Genomic DNA, 25,259 nt, shown 5'->3' on the forward strand with positions numbered 1-25,259 from the left:
GTCAGACACTAATTGGTGTTATCTCTGACATGGAGAACCCTTCATATTCTATGCATCTTACTTTGGTCTCCAGTACCTGAAGTTGGAGGCCTACTTACAAAAATGGGAAGTGTATTTGCATAACTCTGATGCTCACAGCACCAATGTCATGTGGGTATTTTTAACCTTAATGCATTGAGCAGGAAAATATTGTGCCTAAATTCTCTAGCACAATCTATTTGCAAGACACGTGGTGGTATCATGCAATAGATGTTACCTAGACTTTCCTTTTTTTCCTGAGGCATCCTATTCTCCCTTTTCCTTGGTTAATGAAAACTTTATTGTTTTGTTCCTTAATTGGTCTAGTCTCAAGTAGACACACAGGAGTGGAGGTGGGGGAGTAATAAAACTTACCTGTACCCTAAAACATACCTGTTGCAGATTGTGTTTTGCAGACTGTCATTTTGAGGATGACACATGAGGAAAAGACCACAAGTTATTGCATCTTTGTGTCTTTCCTATCCATTATGCTTGGTACCCTGTAACAGAAGCAAATTATATTTGTTTTGTCATGATTTGTTCCTGACCAGAATAGCCAGTGCTGGCTATTACTCATCAGTCTGTTGCTTTGTCTGTGTTTACAAGTAGTCAGTTTCACTGTTTCTTCCAGCAGTTTTTTTTAGGAATTGAGGGGTTTCCAGTAGTTCCTTGGATTTACAGGGAATTTTTGGGGAGCAATAGTGTAAATTTTAAAAAGTAGGTATTCTTTTCACCTTTTTCCAGTCATCGCACATCACAGGTTTTGAAAATGATTAACCTACCTCCTTCAGTGGTCTGTGATTCACTTACTTCTGCTAGGAAGAACAGCTCTCCATTCCTTCATGTTACTTGGATTCCTATTTAATTTACATTTCTTTGCTTCTATCAGCATGTCTGCATTGCAACTTTACAGAAGGGTAACAAAAAAAAAACACAACAAAGTGAAGTAAACAACTGTGTTGTTATATTATTTATTTATATTATTTTATATTTATATTATTTATATATCTAGTTAAGAAAGAATAAGATTCATGAGAAGCAGGACATTGGGGTCGGACTTTTCTCTGCAGAAATAAATTTTGCATTATATATAGTTGTCCACCATTTTTGGCAGTGACTGCTACTTAGCAAGCCAGCCATTATGCTCTGTATTTCATCACTTAATTCATGATGACAATTTTTGTGAAGGTGCAATTCCTGGTGCTTTGTATCAAGGATGTAAAAAAAAAAAACCGAAAAAAACCCACTAAAACCTAAACCAGAATACAGAATTACAGCCCAAGCATCAAACACCTCAGAGTCCTTACAGCTTAGAGAAATCATGGGTGCAACTGTTTGATTACGTTTATATTCAGGTGCACAAGTCTGATGTTTCATGGCTGACCAATATTCTTACTAAGGATCCAGCTGACTGTTAAAATACTTCGTATGCAAGTGTTTCACCTGTGAGCTGAGAACATAACAGTAGTAGACCTTAGGCTCTCCAGATGGAAAATATTCTTCTGTGCAGCTAGTCTTGTGTCCAGATTGACACGTAGCAGTTCAGAAGTTATTTTAACACAGAGTGCAACCTGGCACCAGCACCTTAAGCAACTTCATATCAAGAGCAAAACTTCTCTGATAACTTCTGCTGTAGTGGTTTGCATTGGTAACCTGTGGACTGGTAGGATCGGACTGCAATGCCTACAATTAAACTTAAAAGTTCCTAAACTCCCAGCCAGGTAGTTAAGAAGTGTGGCTCCAATTTTTTAGTTTCATGCCTTTTCTCTGTCTCATGTTTTAGCTGTTGAAATAAAATAGCTTGATAGTCTTACAAAAATGTGTAAATTAGTTTCCAAGAAATTAGAGGAAACTCCAGTTTTTCTGAGATGGACTTGAAAATTTTCACAAATTTAATTTCAGGAAAAGGTAAAATTGTAAAATTTCATGAGGTTCTGAAACCAAACATTATTACTCACAAAAAAACCTTGCAGGTTTATAATATAAAATAATAGGCAAGCCTACTTGGTTAAAAAAAAAAAAAGAGTACATGGTACTCTTAGGCAGACAGTTCACTTTTGAACACTGATTTAATTTTTTTTTAATATTCTCTGAAGTTTCATTAGAGACATTCATTTAATAGTTAATTTGTAGTTATCTACAGTGCAGTCAACTTTTCATGTTTTAAATAGCTAATATTTGGGGCAGGGGGTTTCCCTCCAAAACATGGTAGTCCATGTAAATGTCAAATGTGAGTGTTAAAATAATTTCAGATTAATGGTTTTTGAAAGCCTAGGTAACTGACAAGTTGTGTCTGTACTGAATGCTTTCAAATCTCAATTCTTCTGCTGTAGATTTCTTTGTATTATCTTAAAATAAAATAGCTATAACTGTAAGAAGGCATGAGGGGTAGTGAGTAATTCTTAATATAAGTTCCTTAAGAAATTATGGAAGACTGGATTAAATTCACAGGTGTTTGAAGCAAATTGTACTGCTTTTGCTATGTAAGAAATACTGCTCTTCTGTTTAAAAAAAAATAAATCTCACAAATAGATTTTCCTTATAAAGTTATATATGTTCTCTGTGACCCTGTAGTTGCTCGGGGTCACCACCCTCTTTAAAGTGGTGGCTGTTTCTCTGTGTGTGTGTGGCACACACACTATTCTGTGGGTATCTAAACCAGTCTTTTTCAACTAATATTTCTGTTACAATTGTTGCAATTCTGATTTATAAAATGCTACGTCCTAAAGCGATTTTGGAAAGATGATTAAGTTGCTTGTTGCATACATACACATTAAATAGTTGTTTCTATTTTTTTTTTTTTACAAGAGGGTCTGTGTCTGTATAAAATATAATAAACCATTACTGTTCATTAATAATAGATTTAAATGATGATCCAAGTACAGTATTCCTCCTTTTTCCTGTTGACGTGATAGCCCATGTGAGAAGCGTGTGTTTTTACCAAATGACACAAAGAGAGAGGAATCACAGTTAAAACATGTCTGGATCCGGAAAATTGCGTCTTTTGTCCTGAGTGCAGCAAAGGCTTCAGGGCAATGAAGCATTACACTTCCTTGCTTTTTCTGTGACCTTATTCTCCACATGCAGCTGATGCTTCTGGCTGGTGCAAGGCAGTGGTTTCTCATGTGTGGGGTCTCAGAGCATAAGAAGAAGATTAAGAGAGTTTGCAAATTCCCAAAATGTGGGAGGGGTAGCAGGATACTGGATAATCTAGCAACATGTGTGGCTGCTGTATTGATACCATCTGGTTACTGCTATTATGATACAGAGGAAAGAAGCTTAAGCTGGAAATGGCTGTTTGAAATACTTGGAGACACACCCATCTTGAACTGATTTCTGATCAATATGCAAGCAGTGGAAAACACAGTGGGTCAAGAGTTCAGTTCTCTCCCACAGCTCCTACCCGCAGCCTCACCAGTTTCACAGGACAGCAAATCTGCATGGTGTCACCCCCCCAGAAAACGAAAAAGTAATACCAAGTCAAAAACCAAGCCACACAAACATACATTGCCAGGTTGTTTTATGCTTAATATTGCCAGGTTTTAAATATGAAAATGTCTAAAAAGCTCTGTGGCTTGCACTAGATTCTGCAAGCAGCATTGCCGTACAACGTGGAGAGCATATCAGGTGCAAAACCCACCCAAGTTTTATATAACCAATTTATTATCCATGGAGATGATTCGCAAAGGCTGAGCTGTGTGTTACTGTGGAGACCTTATTAGCAATTTTAAGCTGGATTTGGTATATCCATGTGAGCTGCCGTTGCAGCAGTAACTGCAAGGAAGAACACCCTGAGGGAGAGATGATGGGGTTTTTCATTTTCCTTAATCTTAAGTGCAGTTTTGTCAAGCTTCTTAATGAATGTTTAGCTTCAATTCTCCCTGATGCTGAGGAGGAGTGTATTTTTAGGCAGTGTTTATGTCCTTATGAATTCTGGAATTTCTCACAAACAGGTTGTTCTGCTTTTGGTGACAAGCTGTTGCTGCTGCCTCACCTCTGCCTCTGTCCATTGTGGCATGGATTCCTGCACATTCCTGTGCTCCTGCTGCTGTGCTGATGAAGAATAATGCATATAACAGCATATTTTAGCCCCTGCCTGGTTTCATATACCTTATTTTGACACTGGCAGTGGTCATATTGCTTATCTTCAGAGACATTATTTTTAGTTGCAGGAGCCTGCCCAAGAACCTCTCTGAATACTGCCTAAGATGTACATAGGGAAGAAGGTGACCTATTTTGACTCTCCAGAGGATACTTGCTGCCTTTTCACTACGACTATTTTTTGTTTCTTAAAGAGAAAGTTGCCTTAGGCCACTTTTAATACTATACTGAAGATAATTTATGTGCTTTGTACATAGGCAGGTATTATCTGTAAACTCTTGACCACTTTTTAGAGACGTGCACAGATGGAAATCAGTGTTCAAAATGTGCAGCTCTTGCTAGATTAGCATAGGGAGGGAGACGGACCCTGCTTCACCTGTAAATTTTCTGTGTTTCCAAACAGCTTTGGATCTGCTTTTGGTGGGATATGTGCCCTCAGATAGTACTTTGGTATTACTGCTTCCATAATCTGGTCTGTTGATGGGACTGAATTGTCGGTTGCTCATGGGAGTGCGCATTTCATATGGTTGTGTAGGCTTTGACTGGGTGGTAGCCATTCTGCATGAATCCCTCCTTTGGTAGTGATTATTATATGTCTTATGGAGTAATGAAAGCAAAATAAAATCTTGCTACCTTTTATGATAAGGGTTTGCTCTGTCATCTTGTAGACGTATTTTGAGTATTACAGATCAGGCATTTTTTTGCATAATCTTTTCATTTCTGAAGGTTCACACTTAGTTTTAGACAGTAACTGCAGAGTAGTTCCTAGCTGGCAAAGGGCCTCTTCCTTAGCTGTGCAGCTAGCAGGTGCTTTGTGAAAACCTTTTACAAAATATAGTCTTAAACTTGATGTTGACAAGCTAGTGTTTCGTTTTGTGAGCTAAATCCTCAAAGTTAATTTTTGACAAGGCCCTCTTCCCCACACAATGCAACAGCTTGGGGAAAGTTTTAGCAAGATTATCTAAGAGCAGTAGTGTGTCTGCCTCAGCCCTTGCAATTTGGAACCTAAATTCTGATTAAATTTTATGAGCTACCTTACCAATGCCAGTTTTATTTAAAGCCTGACAAATTTGCATCTTTCCAAAACAGTTTTTCTCCAGCTAAGATTTTGGAACCAGATATCAGGAGACTGACTGCACACAAAATCTGCATAAACAGTTGTTTTAGCAGTTAGGCCATTCAAAATCAACAAAACTCAGTTTCCAGTGCAGTGGGAGAAAAGAGCTTTGAGGTCTGTAGCAGATCAGCACAATTGACATACATTCTTGTTATCAAGATGGTTACAATTCTTACAGACGCCCTTCCTTCTGTCTGCCCTTTCCTTAGTGTTGCATTCAACCTCTTATCAGCATGGGGTTGACCTAAAGTGGTCAGCTGTAGTTTTGTGTGGGTGGTGCTGGTTTAAGCTAGCTGTCAGCATGCACATACCACGTGCCAGGACAGTCATTGCGTGTGTTTCTTCCTCCTCTTTGCCAAGGAATCTCTGATGCTGCTGGGATCTCCTTCTCCTTCCTTGAAATCTGAGGTGGGTGTGCACTACGCTTTACACCAGGCTCGATTTTATTGGTCTGTCAGAAATTTGATAGATCTAGTGGGTTGTCTGTATGTTGGTCTTTGTTCCTTTTGCTGCCACTAAGAAAAATGCTTTTTCTAGATCCCAGGTTTTCAGTAACTTCAGCTGATGGCTCGAGGATTGCTTATAGATGCAAGACCTCCACTGTTATGCTCTAGCCACTCTTGTGGTACAGTGCTCATACTTCTTTGCCCTTCATTCTGTTTCCCCACTTTTGAGGCTGCTGTTGCCACACCATGCTGGTTTTCTTTTTTTTAAATGTAGATTACATAATTGTAACAGGGTCATAAGTATTTAATTCTGTTCAGTGTACCTGCTTGTCACTACAAACTATATAAAGGTTATGGTTATGTGATTATTCAAAGATAATTAAAATTAAAAGAAAAAACAAGCAGACATTAGGCATCTAGGCTTTTATAGCTAAACCAGCAAAACCAAATCTCTGTGCAAGCCAAGACATACTCAGACAAAGCCTTACAAGTCCCAAGGCCTTTCAGAGTCATTAGGATGTGTATTACTAGCACTGGTGATACGTTGTAGTCACAAGGCTACAGAGTGACAATACAAAGCAGATGCAATGCATATTTCATATGATGAGTAATTTGTTGTATAACAGTCTTAAAGAATTCTTAACAGTTAGGAGCTCTTTTAAATAAGTACGAAAGCCAACGGTGAAGCAATTAAAGGCCTGGTGGAGGTATGGTAATAACAGAAGGGTTCAAAAACTCTGACATTTTCCAGTTTGTAACACAACTTCAAAGGCAGATATTCATCAGATATTCATCATCATTCAATAGATATTCATCATCAAAGTTATGTATTTATTAAACAGGAAGCATCATCCCCCACATTTAATGTAAAAAGAAGTAGATCTAAAAAGTGTTATTAATATTGGGTCTAAAGGAATGTGCCAAAACAGAAGAATAGGAAACTCAACAGAGAGAGGCTAGAAATGCTCCAAGGTGGGACAGCAGAGCATGGGGAATATGTCACTAGCTTTCAAGCTTGCTTTAGGGCAAAATTCAGGAAAAAAAAAAGCTTGTAGTAGTTATGCAAATAAAAGCATGTATATGGTGATTAGTCCTGTCTGCTGACCTGAGATTGGAGAAACCTGGAGTCTTAATATTGCAGAAACATAGGTGATGATTGTATTTCCATATTTATTTCTCATGCTGCTTCCAGTGTTAGAATTTCATTGGATTTCTTTGGTTTTACTCTTTAGCTTGCCTGAAACTGCAAATTAATTCAAATGTGATCATTCTGGGCCCTGTTCTTTAGAGGAAATGGATCCAGACCAGAAGTGTTCTGTGCCTTGTTGAAAAGCTTGCTATGTGGTCAGTGCACCTAGGACTTCCAGAAGAATGTCTTGCAATATGAGTCTTTTTTACTCAGAACACAGAAATCTTTACAGTGTTAAACCAGCAGACTCTGAAGTGTTCTACTCAGATTAGCCCTACATTTTCTCATTCTAAGTAGCCCTATCTTTTTAATACCCTACAGAGACTAAAAGTGTTGTTGATGGGTTTGTGTGTATGTCTTCATTCATGCTGCTTTGCAGCATCCTGATCTTCCTCATGTTTTTTGTAACTTGTTTTCAATTTCAGTCTTTTCACAAGTTTCTTCAACCAAATTAAATTATTAGGTCTCTAGTGAAAATAATCTTAAGTGTGTCCTGTATAATTGTAGGCTTAATTTCTCTTTATATACTGAAATGTATAGATGCTGCTATAACTCTGTGAGAAAGAAGAACCAGAGGCCATGGAATGAAGTGATTAGAGGTGATATAGAAATAAGCAGGTCACTTCTTTAAAGTACTTGGGAAATCTATGATTCTAATGCTGTTTGATAGATATGAAATAGGAAAAACGCCTTTATTTTAAGGATCCCTGGACTTCAGAGAACAGGAACAAAACCACTACTCCACAGAATTGAATTCTCTTTTTTTGTCTGCATGTTTACTCTCAAGAGTTGCCATTTTCTCAAGCAATAGATTTATTTTCATGATGCTGATTACATGTTTTAAGGATGTTGGGGTTTTTCCTACCTGTCCTTCTTACCAGGGTTTCTACACCTGAGGTGAAACCTAAATCTTTCACCAGCTGCAACATTCCAGAGTTGGGAATTATTTTCCTCCTACTAATAATCTTTTTTGTTGTTGTTGTCCTACTGAGGACCAGATTTTTCTTTCTGAAATGAATACAATCATTTAAAGATCATGTCTGAGAGCAGATAATGCATATTGTTAAAATTTTCATTCTCTGAAAGCTTTTGAGTGAAACCATGCTTTCAGTAAAATAGGGCATATCTGGGCTGGGAGAAGCTTTGTAATTACTTGGTAACTTTGTATTCAATACGACATTAAACTTGTATTTACAGTGCACCAGTGGTTTTGCTAACTGATAATGTAGGAAAGGGTTTATCACTATGGGCTAGGGGATGAAGGAGAAGTAAGCCATGTTTTTCTTCTTTACCTACAGATAAGAATCAGCTAACCAGACTGCTCAAGAGGAGTCACATTTTAGCCCAACTGTAAATGGGGCAGATGTACTTTGACAAGACAGTTGGTACCACTTAAAAATAAAAATCACACCTCTCATATCTGAAAAAGCCTAACCCAGAACCCTGAATTTTGATGTGTATGTACTCTTTAGGTCAGCTGATGGCCTGTGAATTGAATCTTGATCTGTCTTCCCAGAAAAATTGGACAGTTGTACATGCCAGTTAGGTAATTTTCCTCTTTTCTCCAACTATATGGATTCTTTAATGTGGGCACAGGTCCTCGGGTATGGATTTGAATATTTCAATATAGAAAACAAATTTCAGTAGTGAAATTCAGTAGTATGGTTCTCCATTATATTTCTTCTGGTGGAGAGAAGTCTAAACTCTCGTTTCTCCCATCCCAATGGGATAAATAGTGAAAGTCTTGCAGGTGATTCATCATGAGCTTCTGCAGACTGTACTCCTTTGTTCTGAATTCTTAGTGCTCTTGAGACACCAGTTTTAAGTGTTTTTCTGTTTTGACTCATGGTTTTCTTCAGTAAAAAACAGGAAACAGAATGCAGCCTATTATTTTAGAAAGGTTTATTTTATTTATAAATGTTTTCTTAAAATATTAATATGGGAACAATATTGGAGAATGTTTTCAAAAAAAAGGAGAACAATACTGAAGCTAACATTTTGTGCGTGGTTAGATGAATTAGGTTTCTGATACGCTGGCTATGAAGATGCAATTTATTTCACAAAAAGCAGACAGTAGTAGCATTTAATGATTCCTTTCCTAGTTCAGGTGATAAAGAAATGTCTTACTATAAGAGCAAATACTGATTCTGAAGTTAAAAACTGATGTCTAGTAGCCTTCCTCAGGAATTCTCATGTTTTCATACCATTTTCTGTCATTGTTAATCTTACAAAGTTTAAAAAAATATGTGACAGAACTTGGTTTTAAATCTTTAGACACCAGATGTTACATAAAAATGGCTATTTAAATGTGAGATCTGAGAATATGACTAGCAATTTCCCCCTTTAAACATAATTAATACTCAAGTTGCGCTGTGTACTGACTGTTCGGAGTGGTAGCCTTAACTGTGAGAGTTTTCCAAACTAGGGATTGCTGGATTGAAGTTTAGAGAATTCAGTGGAAATATCAGATCCCTCAATATTACTGAAATAAATTTCAAGTCTCTCTTGCAGCTTTTAAATGTTTATGACACCAGCCTTTCTTTTTTGAATATCTCAGTATTTATAAGTTGGGAATGGCAAAAAATGATGAGTCAGAAATGACAAATCCTGAATTTGCCAAGGCAGTCATAAACTTCCTGTCTTAAAATCAGCATCTACCAAGGGAAGTTATCAAAGGCTAAAGTAGGGATAATATTTTAGCTGCTATTAAAAGCCAAAGAGTTTTGGAAGTCTAATAGCCTGCAAAATTCTGCATTTCACGTTTTGGCTGCAAATGAAGTTTGTGCTTTTCAGGATGGCAGACACTGAAACAGAGAAGCACGTTGGCATGGGACAACCTGACCTTTTATGAGAGACTCTGACAAAATAAGGGATAGAGCATATTTCTTGTGGAAACTGTAAGGGAAGAAGTTGGTTGAAATTTTAGAACTTTGAATCCTACCCCACTGGTAGTTATTTTTTACTGTGGTATTTACTTGAGTTGTATATGCAAAAATTCTTACTTTTAACTCAGAAATTTTTGTTGCTGACCCGCTGCATTCTTCTTCATATTGAAATTACCCAATTGTGTGTATATACAAGCATCCTGTGAACTTGTATTAATAGAATCTGTCTGAGAACCATATGCTGTGTTTCAAACTGCCTTTTTTCTTCTTTTTTTTTTTTTTTCCCCTGGGACTATAAATGGCTAGAGACCTTACAAAATATGTCTGACAATCAGAAAAAATCTGACTAATTCTGAAGGAGCATTCTGAAGTGTATTTATTCAGAACAATGTATTATTTGCACCATGAACCATAGGGTTTGGTGTTTCTTTAATATGTAAATATTAAATGTATAAAATGGAAAGATGCAGAGAGCAAAATGGGAAGCAGAAAGATGACTTTTGGTTTTTTGAAAAATCACAGAATTGACAAATGGAGGACCTGTCTGTGACTTGCATAGATTTACATTTGAAATGTAAGGAGAAAACTTTTTCCACTGACACTTTTTTTACTGTCAACAGTATCAATTGTTTAAAATTATAGATGATGAGCAGTAAGTGCATGAAACATTCCCAGTGCTTTCTGAACCTAACAAATCAGATTTCTTGAAATAAAAGATTTATTTCTATCCTCAAGTACTTTTCTTAAGTGCAAAAAGAACAGATGGCTATTGCCATGCAGTTAGAAATGCTTTGTCTATGACAGTAAAGCTGTTCTTTGAAATTCCAGTAAGAAGTATCAACTTCTCAGGCAAGGAAGTTTTACTGTGAATTATAGAACATGAACCAGTGTATCAGCAAGATTTTTTAAAAATAATACATTATTGATATAAATCACTAATAGTTTATTTTTTTAAAATCTCAAGGATGCACTGAACCTAGAAACTATTGTAAAAAACCAAAACAAAATAAAAAAAAACAAAACAAAACAAGCCCACAAAACCAAAAAAAAACCCAAAAAAACAAGCAAAACCCAAGAAACACTTTAGAAAAATGAAACATAATCAGATAAGATTATTAAAAATTGTGATCAGTGTAGTGATGTGTCATTACTATCCAGGAATTTCTCTTTGTGAAATACTTTTGTAACTCTGGTTAGGTTACTGCTTTGGGTTACTTTATCTGTGCAGAGAAAATTAATACCTTGCTCTTGAGATTATTTTTTGTGTATGTGAACTAAATGTTTTTCCAATCTGCAGTATTTCATACAGCATCACCTAAACTGCACCCGTGTGCTCAAAGCTACGGAGTTTTTTAGTTGCGTGGCATTCAAAGCACCCCAAATGCTGGCTGGACATGTTACAAACAATATCTAGTAAACCCATGAAGGCGCTGAGCATCTGAAATGCTTTTTGCTTCATAATGCACCTAAAGGTCTTCTGTTCAGTCAGCAGCAGTCTCTGAAATCTCTGCTTCTGAAAGCAATTTGAAGCCAAAGGAATTCTGCTCTTGCAATCACGTCTCTTGTACCTGAGGGAGGCTAAAGCTGACTGCCTCTCTAAATCACATTGGTTCTCTTGCACTTGGTGTTTGCTGTTGTTCTTCTTTTTTTCCTTGACAAATTCTACTTTGATAAATTCAGTTTGGCAGGCTTGCTTGAGGAAGAAGCTTTGTATTTACCACTCCTTTATATACATGATTTATTTTTCTCCAAATCAACTGTGGGCATCATTCCCAGTCCCCTCTCTAACTCTATAAAATTACTTGTGGTAATATCCATCAGTTTTAAGCGCTTTTTAGAGTTAATGCTGGGTTCCAATCACAACCAGCTATCTGAAAGGAAACTGATTTTTCAAAAGGTGTTGAAACTAGAAATGGTTGGCAGTGCTGCAGTGTGTGTATGTGTTGGAGCACATCTGGGTTGCCTGTGTCTGATTTTGGTGTCCTAATATGAGTAAGACATTGACAAACTGGGCAGAGCCCAGACAGCTTTCCAGGTGATTGCCTGGATCCTGAGGAGGGGGCTGGGAGAACTGTGCTCCTTTGTTCTGCAGAGGAGGCTAAAGGAGGTCACAGGCTGCCTAGTGAGCATTTTCTGCTACCTAATGGAAGATTTTGAAGAAAGTGGAACTGGACTCCTCCCAGACATGCATAACAAAAAGATCAGGGACAACAGGCAAATTGCAAGGAGAGCAATTCCAATCAAGGGTAAGAAATTTCACAGCAAAGATGATGAGACAGCTTTCTGGGGGCCTAGAAAGCAGGGCATACTTAATGGATTTTTAAAAACTCACTCATTAGAGTAAAAAAAAAAATCTAAGGATTGCTTTAATCAACCTCTAACAAGTAGTAATTTTACATTAACATTTAGATCCCTTATAATTTATTTTAACTGTTAATTTTAATTGATCTGTAAGGAACTTTAGCAAAGGTATGTGGACAGCTTCTAGTTGCAGTACCTATTGTATATGTAGTGGCTAAAGGTGCTTTTCCATTCTATGATTCATAGACCCTTGTCATTATTTTTCATGAACAAGTGGCCTCAGAGAGGCTTTTAAATTACACCGTAGAATCCATTTTCCTCTCCTTTTGTTTCAAGGAAGACGTTAGCAAGGCTTTTTTAATAAAATGGTCCAGTAGCTCTGGAAGAGATTATTTTCTTTGGCTGTTTATTTTCAGTTAGGGTTATTAAGATATCCTTTAGAAACAAAAAGTACCATGGGAATCCAGTTGAACACTTTCAAGAAAAAAAATTAAATCATACTCAAAGCAAGAGAGTATATCTGAAAATATTTTTGTATTATCTACTAGTAAGGATATGGGTCATGTGTTAAAAATTTGTGGATCTATTCCAGACATGCAGGAGTTCCCATGCTGAGGAAAGGAGTGGTAAGCAATTAAATTTCAATATTGGGTGAATGCAATTATGTGGAGGAATAGCAGAACAAGAACAGAGTTGAAGGAGATGTTCTAATCATCTTAAAATGTGAGTCTACAATTGTATTCCCAGACATTTTTTTTCAATTTTAATTCTCAACACATATATGGTCTTTCAATAGACAGAACTAAAAGATAATTTATGGCCTTCTTATTAATGCTTCATTATGCTTAGAGGTTCAGTTACATTCCTGTGCCAGACCACAAAAGACAAATATATAAAACTAAACAAAGAGACATCAAGTCTCATCTCCAGTTGATGTGTACAGTGTCTTCCCATTTGGCTAAAGGAATCAGAAGTAATGTCAGAAATGGTTGTTGATTTTTTCAATTCTTCAGGTGGACAGAAATGTCAGAGTCAGATCTGTGTCCATGACAGAATATAGACCCCTTCTTGCATTTCTGGACCCCGCTATGTCTCACTTGTCTTTTGGGTTTTGCACAGTGTTCTTAAATGACACTAGGTTTTAGAAATAGTGTTAGGGCCAGCAAATGTATAGTTCAAGATTAAAAGCTTTCTAGGCAATATAAGCCTGCAAAACCAAAAAGCTGCTTCCAGTCTATCAGAATAAGTCATCCCTTTTGTTAGACTGAAGACTGACTAGGTTTTGGAGTGCCTTTGGGTGCTGAGTTCTTCAACATTTCAAAGATGCCTTTTAGTGAATCTATTAGATGCCTTTCTCTTTTGAATCTAGAGGGTGGGATAAGTAGAGGAAAGAGTAGGACTCTTGTTACAGTCATCTTTCAATGAGTAACCATCATCCACATTAGTAATCAATTTTATCCAAACTTATCCAAAACTAAATTTTATCCAAATTTATGTTTCTACATTGCTATGTAACTGCTGTGCTAGTTAAGGCTTTGTCCCAATGGCAGGCAGCAGTGGATATCTAGAGAAGTGACATTTGCATACAGTTAGGTGACAGCCATCCATTTTTGTTATGAAATTAAAAATCCTTCAGATACTGTCTATTTGTATAAAATGTTGTCAGTGTTTTCCTCTCACTTGTTCAGAGCAGAAGCTACTGCTATAATACCATAGTTGTTTCTGTAGCAAGGACTCAGTCATCCATGCCATCGCCTCTCCAGCCTCTCTGCTGGTCCCTCTGTTTATTCTCACCACCATATAAATGAAACCCTGGCTTGTCCCCTGCCAGCTGGACTGACCTCTCCTCTTGTGAGTATCAGGGCTGTTTGGGATCATGTGTGCAGTGGCACTGGATCTTGGTAATTTCTACCCTTCTGCAATGTCTGTGAAGGAAGCAGGTACATGTAATGCCATGGGACATCTTGCTTCTAGCAGGATTACAGCACACTACTGCAAATAGAAACTTATATGGGGTCCCCAAATCTTTCCAGCCTTGCTTCTCAAACAGTTACTGTTAATAATAATATTAAAACTAGATTTAGAACCATAAAACATTTAACACAATTTTTAAACAATATTTTCTTATGGCTGAAATACATAGAATCTCAGCATTTCCCAAGTTACTATTAAACAAGGTAGCATCTCCTGCCATGTTGATGTGAATTCTTTACAAATAATTTAAAGATAAGCAAACCAAAACAAAAACTCACAAACTCACAGCAAGACCCACTGTCTCCCAGCACTGTGCCTTGGGCTCTAGCTATGGCTCATCAGTGCTGAGTGGAGGGGAATGATCAACTCCCAGGAGGCTACTGACTGTCTTTGCTGTAAGGGCACACTGCTTGGTCCTGGTCAGCATGGTGTCCAGCAAGTCCTTCTCTGCAAACTTCCGTTCCAGTCACTCAGCCTCCTGATGCCGTGTGCTGCCAGCCCATTCCTGCATGGGACTCCTGCGAAGATCATTTTGTCTTTGCCTGCTCTGCATTTGGTCCCTCAGAGGCTGAGGCCTGTGAAGCCACAAGGCCTTGGAGGAGACACAGGCCATCTCTTCCTTCTCACCTCTGATAGTGTCCAGATTGCTCAGTTCCTCGGTGCTGTGAGTGGTCCACCAGCACACACATGCTGCAACTTCCCTGCTGTCGTTGCCTCCTAGGAGGCTGGGATCCATGATGGTATTTATTTTAAACTTGGAGAAATGTTAAAGATAGTTTAAGACCTTGTACAGGAAATTTCAAGTGATCGCATATCCTCTTACACTTGATTTTTTACTGCATGTTGAGCTTTTTGGTGGTTTCATAAACCATAATTGTGAATGCATCTTCATAAAATTTGGCAACTCTTTTGCACTCTGTTTTTCAGTACATGAAATTTTTTAGATGCAGTGATTTTTAATTTTCTGACTTGAACTGAAATTTCACAGATTTCACCTACTAAATTTTAATATTTTCTGTGCAACTAGGAACACATTAGTCACAATGTTGGCTACTGTGCAGTCCAAGAAGGTTTCTGAATTTAAACTTCTTTCTCAGGAGGGTAAGTAACAGGCAGCTGATGAGAGGAAATGTCACTTATTCCACAACAATACAGAAGTCCTGTAGCTATGAGCTGAGGGGAGAACTTCTATGGTTTGGAAATAAGCCATTCATGTAAAATTAAACATCAGCAAAGAGTAAACAAACTGAATATACTTTAGAGCCTCTTCTCCTGTGGCATCTGGCTGAAATGAGGTTCTACTCTCTCTAAATCCATTTGCTAGGGTAGGCTGCAGGTATGAGGAAAACTTAAAGTTCTTTAATGTTATTTGATGAGAAATTCATGCCTTTAATTCCAGAAGGTGGAATAGCTGATCTCTCGGTAAAGGTCAACAAATACACAAGGCCAAATAATAAACCATATAAAGGTTGATAATTGCTATCAGTTCCCATTTATAAAAATACTTGCTCACTAATATTTTTAAATTAGAAATTATTTCCAGTCAAGAGATCCATAGGGCATTTTATTTTCATGCATGAGAAATTAATTGGGTAATTTTACAATGGCATATAAAGATTGTTGATTCTAATATAAGCTAAGAAATCTTGGCTTTTGTAGCTCAGTTGTAGTGGTTAATATGTACACAATTACCCATTTTTGCATTCCTCAGTCTGATAGTCCTTTATGTGAATATCCACATTTCTGAATGCACAGCCAGCTTCTGAAGATTCTTCACTCCTGAGAGATCCTTTTGCCCATTTTCCAGTCAGTATTATTTTGGAAACCTGAGTTGAAATACATTCCTTTAAAAATATTGAACAAAAAAATTAAGAAATCTTACCTTATACAACAACATAAGGAAAGCAATGCTTCAGGCAAAGCCGGACAATACAAAAGACCATCTCTTTCTTGGGAGGTTTGAGCTTTGCAGTCATCACATTTGTTATCTTACAGTTAACGTGATGTGAATAGAAGTCAGATGCTCATTAATTCAGTCAGTCCATCTAAGCAAAGCTTGTGCTGTTTGAACTCATCTGTTCCATTTGTTTGAATACTTTAGTACTCTTCATGTTATTGAAAATGTCACGTTTTTCCAACAACAGACCACGATGGCCAACATATCAGCCAAGTGTGTTCCTTGCTGGTTTTGTTTCCATCAGGCTATTGTGATATTTGCTTTCAGGCATCGTTAGGGTATCAGTAATACTCATTGTATATTTCCCAGATATGAAGGAAAGTACATGTTCAAGAAGCATCAAAATGCAATATTTTAAAGTTTCTCCAAAATAAGAGTCAGAGGGACTTTATAATTAAAATCTGAATGCTTGCTTTTAATTTGAATCATCTGTAGGGATAATTCCTGTATTCCAAGGCACCCTGATCTTCCTTTTATGGAGATATTTCCCAGAAGTTAGTGTTGCTCAATTACCGCAATTAAAATAGAATTTTATTTTTTTTTCCTTAGAACTTGGTCCTCAAAGTATTTAAGGACAAGTTAGGCAAGGAAAGGCATAGTACATAATTGGAAAAAGAATCTTTAGATTTACCAGATGAGAATCCAGGGTAAAGGGAAGTGGCAATCAAGATCACTTTCTGCTTTTACTCCTTACTAAAGGTACGTAAATAAAGTTTCAGGAGTAACACATTCTTTGCCTCTGCTGCATAAATGGAAAAAGTATAGAAATTGTGTTTATATAACTTGTTCTGTGGAAAGGGTAGCTTGAAACTCACCAGCTGTAAGATGAAGTCTAGGAAATTATTGCCAGCACAGCAAACATGTAGAAGAGATGTGAGACAGAAAATTAAATGTACTTGATAACTTATGAAATGTACTGGCACTGGCTTTATCTCTTCACGTCATCAACTTCTGACTCATCAAGTTTGTTTGTTGGTTTTTCTATCGTTGTTTTTTATTTCTATTTCCTCCTTTCCACTGAAGAAAAAAAAAGAAAAGCAAGAAAATTTGTATGTTTGGTGCTAGGAAGTCACGTATTCTGAAGGTAGCCAATTGAAAATGTGTGAAAAATAAAAACATATGTTAATTTTTGTGGGTAACCTGGAATAATTGTATTCCCATAAGATGTGACTGAATTTACGTGAGTGAATGTTACAATAAACAAAGCAAATATACTATAAATAGTGTTCTTCTTAGATGTGAATGCCTTTTCTTTCTTTTAAACAACATTTTCCTCAGTGTGCTGGTGTTGCAGATGAACTGAACTGACACATAGCTTCATCACAATGAATTGATTATATCAATTTTAACATCTGAAATGTGTAGTCAAACATTATTCCATTTATCGTGATGGACATCTGTCTGTAGGCTGCATGTACTCGAGGGGTGTGGTGTTTAGGGGCTGCTGGACACACCAGTTATATCAGTAAGCGTCCAAACATGTCTTACTTCTTGACAGTACAATTAGCTGCAGCTGTGTTCACTCTTATCTTTTCATTAGTCCTTCCTGTTTCATGTTTATTCACACAGGAGAACAGGATGACTCTCCCACTCAGAACAAACTTGCACTTATATGTCCTTAACTGCCCCAAATAAGCAGTTTTTTCCAGTAATTTGTAGTTCTGCCTTTTTGGGTGAAGAAGTCAGGGGATGGTGCATGGCTGGAAACCTAACATTTACCTTAAGTCCTAGGACTTTGTGTATTTCCCCAACTTTTCTGCAAGAAAAAAAGAGGAACTTACTGGAGAACATATAATCCATTGAAAACGTTCAAGTTATAGTTCTACTTTCTTAAGGGATTTTCTGAAATGAAGGGGTGTAGGAAATATAAAAGAATGGCTAATTTTAGCTAAGACAAGAATTTTGGTGATGCTGTGCCTTGAAATTGCATCTTGGTAGTTTTACGTAATTCTTACATTTTACATTATGAAAGCAAGTGACTAATATCTTTCTTGGTAGTGGTGAATAGGAAAAACGCTAGTTGCCTGTACTAGGGTGTTGGTGAATAGCAGTTGGAGATGAGATTAAATCTTTTTCAGCTGCTACTTTTCCAAGCTGAAGAAACTTAATCAATCCAGGGTATTTCACTTTTCTGTGCAAAAGCCATTTCATTGCCCTTTCAGTTGCCCTTCTAGCTACCTCTTCTTATTCCACTGTGTCATCTTTGGGAGGAGACACCAGAATTGAGGACACTGGTCCAAATATAGCATATTTTGGATATATTCACTGGCCTTCTGCCATCAGTGACTGAATTTTTGTTGGAGTTAAACTTTTTATCTTGTTAGCTCACTTGGTTTGTAGATTTGATTACCCTGTGCTGGGACCCTTCCTGACTGAATTTCTAATACCTTCTCTTCACTAAGAGAGGAGGAACAAGAAGGGAAAGGTGAAAAAGGGTAAACATGCATTTCAACTTAGTGCATTCGTACTGAAGTATTCAGGGAGTTTCATAATGTGTTAGGTTAATGTTTACTTGAAAAGCAACAATTGTGATTATGAGCCTATTCATCTCAAAACAGGGTTGGGGGTGTTCCTCTGATTCTGCTTTTTAAATCTGACTGAAAATAGAAGTAGCATGGTGCTTTTTATCACATAACAATTGTTGAAGTTTTATTTATCTTTTTCCATATATTTTCCATGAAGATTCCGGGCATTGTTGAGTATTTCCAGGGGGTAATATGAAAACAGAAAAATAATTATGTGGAATGATACCCCATTTAGCATGTTTCTGCCAGGAAGACTTGCCATACCACACTAAGCAGTTTTGTGTGGAGGTCTGTCTTAATGTAAACCTTAGAAATTTTCTAAGAAAATGATGTTGCAGGCTGTCTTTTTAGCTGGAAAGTGGCAATAAGGAATGCCAAGAGTAATAAAAGATAGGTATGATTGTCTTTCTCATGGTGGACATTAATCTATCATTGTTTTTGAGCAGCAAAGGAATTTTCTTCTGGCTTTGCAGGATGAATGTTTAAAGGAAAATTTATGTACTGATATTCTTAGTATTTCTAGGGGTGAACTCATTGGATTTTCTTTTCATAAACTTTTATGAGTAAATAGGTAATTTGTATTAATGAATTAATAAATGCCTCTTTGTGAATTCAGCATACAGATGTAAGCATGGAATTGCAATAATTTATGCTGTTACTATAAAAGTAGTCATGTAGTAGTCAACACAGAGCTCTGGCCTCAACTATGGAAATCAGGCTTATTAAGTCCTTTGTGATGATCCTGCATAAAATTTTACTGCATAAGATCTTGGCAATGCTTTGTCAAGCTTATTTTTTACACATCCCAAACTGCTGTGCTTTTACAAGCATTTCCCATGACTGACATCACTGCATACATTTTTATTATTTTCTGTGTGATAAGATGCATAGAGAGAAAAGAAAAAGCTTTTTTAATTTTGTTAGTTCTTCTTTAGAGCAGGAGACTGCCATTGCAGTTTCCCTGTTTCCTGGGCTGGGATAGTCAACATTACTCTCATCAATTCCCAGGGCCTGATTCTTTCTAATTTACTTAATCCCTTGCTATAAGAAATTGAAAGGTACAATGGGATTCTTTAAAAAAAAATTATATTCTGTTGTTTAATTAAATTTATGATGGTATCTGCTTCAGTGTATGCATGGGGAAACCTTTGCAGGTTCAAGTAGTGCAAGAGAAATCCTAGAAGTTTCCCCTGGAGCAGCTGCTACTCCAGCCACTTCACTGTTACCCTCACTGCCTGTTCTCAGCAAGTCTGCAGGTTCTTTCCCTGGCCTTATTATCCTGCTTATTAGCTGCCTGGGTCCTTACAAATGAGATTTGAGAATCAGACCTTGGGTGCCCTATATATGGAGTTTCTTAGATCTGTTTGGTGCTTTAATTAAAAACTTACCAGAAGCTTTTACCTTCTAAAAACAATTTGGGTGATCTCAAATGATCCAATATGCTGCCACATTCAGACATTATATGTGTACTATACTCTGAAAAGAATGTCCATCTTTAAGAAAGGATGTTTATTTTATTTTTTGTTAGTGACAAAACTAATTTCCCATCACTAGCACCAACTAAATTTTTCCATATAGTTCATTCTTTGTTAATTGTCAGAGTTCGGCATTTTGTGGTTCTACAGACTATTATTTTGCATGTAATTGCATGAAATCAGCTGAATACTTGATGTGTTTATATATGAGTCTGTGTCAATGTTCATAATGTACCATATATAATATTCATATGAATTGAAAAATAGTCCTGTTTTATGACAACCTGCATTTGTCATACACAGGACAAATACAGTACAAATTAATCCTTTTTAGATGAAGCAGTATATTTAATAAGGATGAAATACTCTAAATGGCTTATTCCCACTTCTGTTGAATTTAAAAGCAGTTAAAATTCCCAGCTTTTCACAATCTGCCTGGACATACACAACCAGTCAACATTTCCTGAAATATGGGGTCTTATTATGAAATGGGATTTAAGCCTTGTGTCAGCACCCTGATTCTCCTCTAAATTACCTGGATAATTATTTTTATTTTCAGTCACCTCACAAAGGCCATTTGACCAATGGAATGTATTAAAAAGTTAACTCGTGTTTGGTTATATCTTCTCAATGGAAATAGTAATGTCTCTTCTGGGTACCCTTCAGTAGTTTTACATAAACCTCCTCTGGTACGTAAGAAGTGTTGCAGGGAATAAACCCAGATCATATTTCCTACTATAGCACTAGGCCAGCATTTCTAGGAGTAGAAGCACAAAATTGTGTTGATAATTTTTCTCTCATGCTCTAAGAATAGCATCTAGTTAAACACTTACTTTGACAAATGTAATATTTTCACTGGTGAGTGAACTTGCATAATTCTGTGGCTTCTGCTTGGGCAGTTACTCATCTCTTGAAGGTGAATAAAAATAGTTCAAGTAATATATTACACAAAACCTTTTGCATAGCCCAGCCAACCTTCTACAGTCATCTCTTTCAGCTGCAGGAAATCTCACTAAAATTTATTTTAAAATTAGCTTGGTTTCTATAATGTAGTATCACTCTCAACGCTCCATAGTCTCATTAAACTTGGCAAAAATTAAATAACAACTGTTACACAACAGCAGGAAGGACTACAAGTAATTGCAAGTAAGACGTTTGAGGGATGTGGGAAGGTAAGGACTTGTTTCTGAAGTTCATTTAATCAGTAAAAAAAGCTCTGGGATCTTATCAGAAGTAGTATTGGGTGCAAGAACAAAGAGAAACCAGTAACGATGTTGAATTCAGACTAAATAAACCAACATAATCCAAATACATCTAATCTACTCTTCAGAACAGTAAATAAAGTTATACTGTACATTACAAACAATAAATTGTTTGTATTTGTCAAATGTGTATAGCTATCTTTTGATACAATGTCATTTTTAGGGCATTCAGAAAATGACATTGTACTGACAATTCAGTACTTTTCAGCACTGACTATATTTATAGAATTTTTCTTATGCTAACAGTATTTTCATTCAGTACAGACAAATTATTTTTTACAGTTTAAGATTCAGAAGTTAGTAAATATAATTTCACAGAATCCTCCATCGGAACCAGTCCTGGTCATGATCTATGGTATTGCAAGGAACAAAGAAGCTTTTTACTGACTGTTCTGTCGCTGAAACTGATAGACCAATGGTACAAGGGAAACTTCAATAGAGTACTAGTTGGTGAGGGATGCCAGATATATCTCCCAAGTACCTCAGCAGTACTAACAGAAAATGCCAGATTGTGTCCAGAGCTGGGAATTCCAGGGTTGGTGGTGAAAGTGTATGATCATTGCTGATCCAGAATCAACCCTGGAGACAGGAGATTTTGCCTACTTACTTTTCAGTTCACGTAAATGACTTTTGATGTCTGAAGTAGCTCCAAAGCTACAGTGAAGTCTTCTGCCATCTTGATTGGTAAAGCCTGTTTTCTCTTCCCTTTGTCATGGGCCTCTGGAGAAGGCTTTTCCACAGGCATGGCTGTGCACAAGAGCAGCAGAGACCACAAGGCAACACATTTTATTGACATTGTGCTGGCTCATCCATGGCTCTGCTGTCAGAAGGGCTCAGCTTGTCCTCAAGGTCCGCTGGGCATGGTTAGGCCAGCAGAACTTCACAGCTGTTCTGAAACACGATGCCTGATGCTACAATATGAGCTGCAGGGTGGGCAGCACAGGGGGAGCACTTGGGCAAAGGGCATTGTGCTGCCTGGCGGCTGTAAGTATTGCTGGTACAGGAGTGGTGAATAGGATAAGGTGGAGGTTTTGTTCTGCAGGGGCTTCACAATATGTCTCACAGCCACTTTATATTCAGATGATGTACAGGTTTATTTCCATTTCTAGCAGTAATGGATTCCTAACATCCTCATGAGAGTTTTAAAGTTAAATTAAAAGATTAGCATGTCTTTTAGATGTTTTGCTGTTCAAAGTGTTCCTTCTATCATCTTAGTATTGTACTTGCAAAAGTGAGAAAGAGAAAGTATGGATATATATGGATAACTGGCTGATTTGTGTAGTAGTGTTAATTTCATATGACTGTAATTACTGTAGGGTAGTTTTCTCCCTTCAGTCTCCCTATTTCAGTGTTTCTAGATATCAGACATTCAAGACAAGCAGGTATGTTACACTTTCCCATGCAAAGATGCATTCTTGCTTATTCCCTTATGGTCTATTGGAACAGCAAGTTCATTCAGTGATACACTCACTACTTTGAAGATTAAGACCTGTGTAGCTTTGAAGCATGGAACATTATTAAGACAGCATGTTTGTTTCTTCTTAGAGTTGGGTGCTACTAATGACTGTTTGAGGAATCTGAATGGTTCTTACATTTTAGTTGCTACTTGGATGTTGCACATGCACGGTACTGCTCTGTATGAAAGCTTTAGTGGCTGCTTTAGTATTGTCAGTGCAATTACTGCAAGACTTCACAGTGATGCAATCTGGAGTATTGATGTCGCAGCAACAATTGCAATTTGCAAATCCCCACATTCAGATTTTAAGAACATGAACATAGTAGCTTGTGCTGGTGACCAGAACAGGAACTCAATGAAAAAAGCATTAATTTTCTTTTATGATTGCATTTCAATAATGTGATTTTTATTCAGTAAAGCCATAGCTGCTTTAAAAGTTGGCCAGTGTAAATGTCAGTTGTATTTGAACTAACATGGTTTTGCTCTTGCTTTTTGGCTCAAATGTTAAATATTTTTTACCAAACCCATGACTGCAGGAAAGTTGTTTGGCAAAAAATAACAGTGAAAGATTTGAAAAGCAAATAGGTGTCTGAAAATTCAGATATTGAAATTATAAAAACTGCATTTAATTTTGATCACGTGTTTAATCAAAACAAGCTGGAGGATTAAAAATTATGTGATAGAAGTGGGCAGTGTAATGAATAGCTGCAATATTTGTACATAATAGATTTCAAAATATTTGAGAAGGCAATGTGAGTCAACAGAAAATAGAATTTAATTAGATTTTCATTGAATGTTGCTTCTTTGATCAAAACTTTTCATAAGTCATGGATTAAAGACAGCTATGTCTTCATTTCCTGTGATGAAAGGAAATTATTTATTCCCTGACGTTGGAGATCACAAGAATTAATTTTCGCCTTTTTTTTTGTAGAATGCACAAAATGAGAAGTTTGAAAGTCTGGTTTCAGTAAAGAATTTGGTTGAGCAAGTCTGATTTTTTTCTTTTTCAAAATTTTCATTTTATTGAGGGAAAGAAGTAGATCTGTATAAAGGAGTTGAACTGGTCAGAATGTTGGAAAGAAAACCTAAAATCCTTTTCCTTTTTCTCTTTTTTCCTGCTTAGTAAAAATTTTGTATGTTTGAAAGCCAGAGTGCTTTGTTCCAGCCGCCAGCCAGGCTTACAAAGATATTACTGCTTGCTTCTTCTTGTAAGCAAACATGTTAATCAGGAAGTGAGACACTTCAGTGTCTAGAAAAGCTTAGGGGTCTTTTTCAGTTAAACTCTAATGTATAGTTTTCAGTAAAATCTCCTGGTTTAATATGGATACAAAAAATAATTACATACTCTTAAATATGTATTCTTTGGAAGATTAATTTCCACAGCCTGGAATTATTTATTTGTATGTTCATGAATTCTCTTGTTTAAACTCTGCCCTTACAGAGAAGGATTAGAGATAACTCTATGACTGTTAATAGCAATGTAAAGAACTGTATTAGTGAATTTGTTCCTAATTAGGATTCACTCTTTACTACAGTCCAGTGAAGAAAAATACAGATTCTTACACTCCACAGTTCCCTCTTTCACTCCATCAGTAAAAATTGTCAGCATGAATGAACACGTTCTGTATCTTTACAGCATCTTGGTTCCCTTTTTTATTGCTTCCTTTATATCATCATGATGCATTCTTTATTCTCTTTCTTTTTTTTGAGATAACAGTGCCACCCTTTCAGATCATACTTACTGGTAGGAAGGAACCTAGTTTCATCTGCAGAATCAGAATCTGATGTCATTGAATAGAAATAGGTTGATTTAATTAAGGAGAGAAGTAAAACTTTATTTCATTATCTGCAATGCGGGTGTGCTTTTTTAAACAAATCATACTACAGTTGTAATGCTTTAAAGATTTAATCTCTTAGATGTCAGTACTCTGTTCTGCTGGTTACCTCAGTTTATTCTAATTGGACACTTGTAATCTGCAACTAGATAATCTGAACATAAGGGTGTTTTTTCCGTGCTCAGCGTCTGAAAGTCCTGAATATTTTCTGCTTCAGTAGAAGTGAAATCTCTACTATATACCACAATAACTTTTCTGATTTCATAATAATTACACCAAAAAAATCCCCAGACCAAAAAAAAAACCCAAAAACTCACAAGAAACCAGCCAACCAAAAAAACTGTCCCCCAAAAAAACAAAAAAACCCCCACCAAAGCAGCTAAATTCTCTGTCTTCTACTCTCTTGCTTATTTAATGCTACCCTGACTACCTATGTGTGGTACATTACATTATTCTCATTCTGTGATTTATATTTTTGTATGTCAGAGGTGCTGAAAATTTTGAATCCTTTATGTACCTGTAGGCAGCACACACAATACAATCTCATGAATAAACTGAGCAATTTCAATGCTTAATTTGCTTCATTACCTATCTGCTGTGACTGTTTGTATATATGGATTCAACATATGGAGTTTTTTTATAATATTTGATGTAATTTCTGCTTTGAAATGAATGCATGTTTGTGTAGCATATAATTGGTTTTGGTAGTTATTGAGGC

General features: G+C 36.7%; 1 protein-coding gene across 4 annotated transcripts in view; it reads left to right on the forward strand.

Moving 5' to 3' along the window:
• Positions 1 to 25,259, forward strand: part of PRR16 (proline rich 16) — a 144,558-nt gene that overhangs the window by 51,999 nt on the left and 67,300 nt on the right. Inside the window, exon 1 of one of the 4 annotated variants that reach the window (XR_010352411.1) lies at positions 15,014 to 15,132. The exons of the other annotated variants lie outside the window; for them this stretch is intronic. The gene's annotated coding sequence lies outside the window, so the exon portion shown is untranslated. Of the gene's footprint in view, positions 1 to 15,013; positions 15,133 to 25,259 lie in introns of those variants that run through there. 4 annotated transcript variants of the gene reach the window in all.

Source organism: Passer domesticus, chromosome Z (assembly GCF_036417665.1).
Source record: "Passer domesticus isolate bPasDom1 chromosome Z, bPasDom1.hap1, whole genome shotgun sequence".
NCBI lineage: Eukaryota > Metazoa > Chordata > Aves > Passeriformes > Passeridae > Passer > Passer domesticus.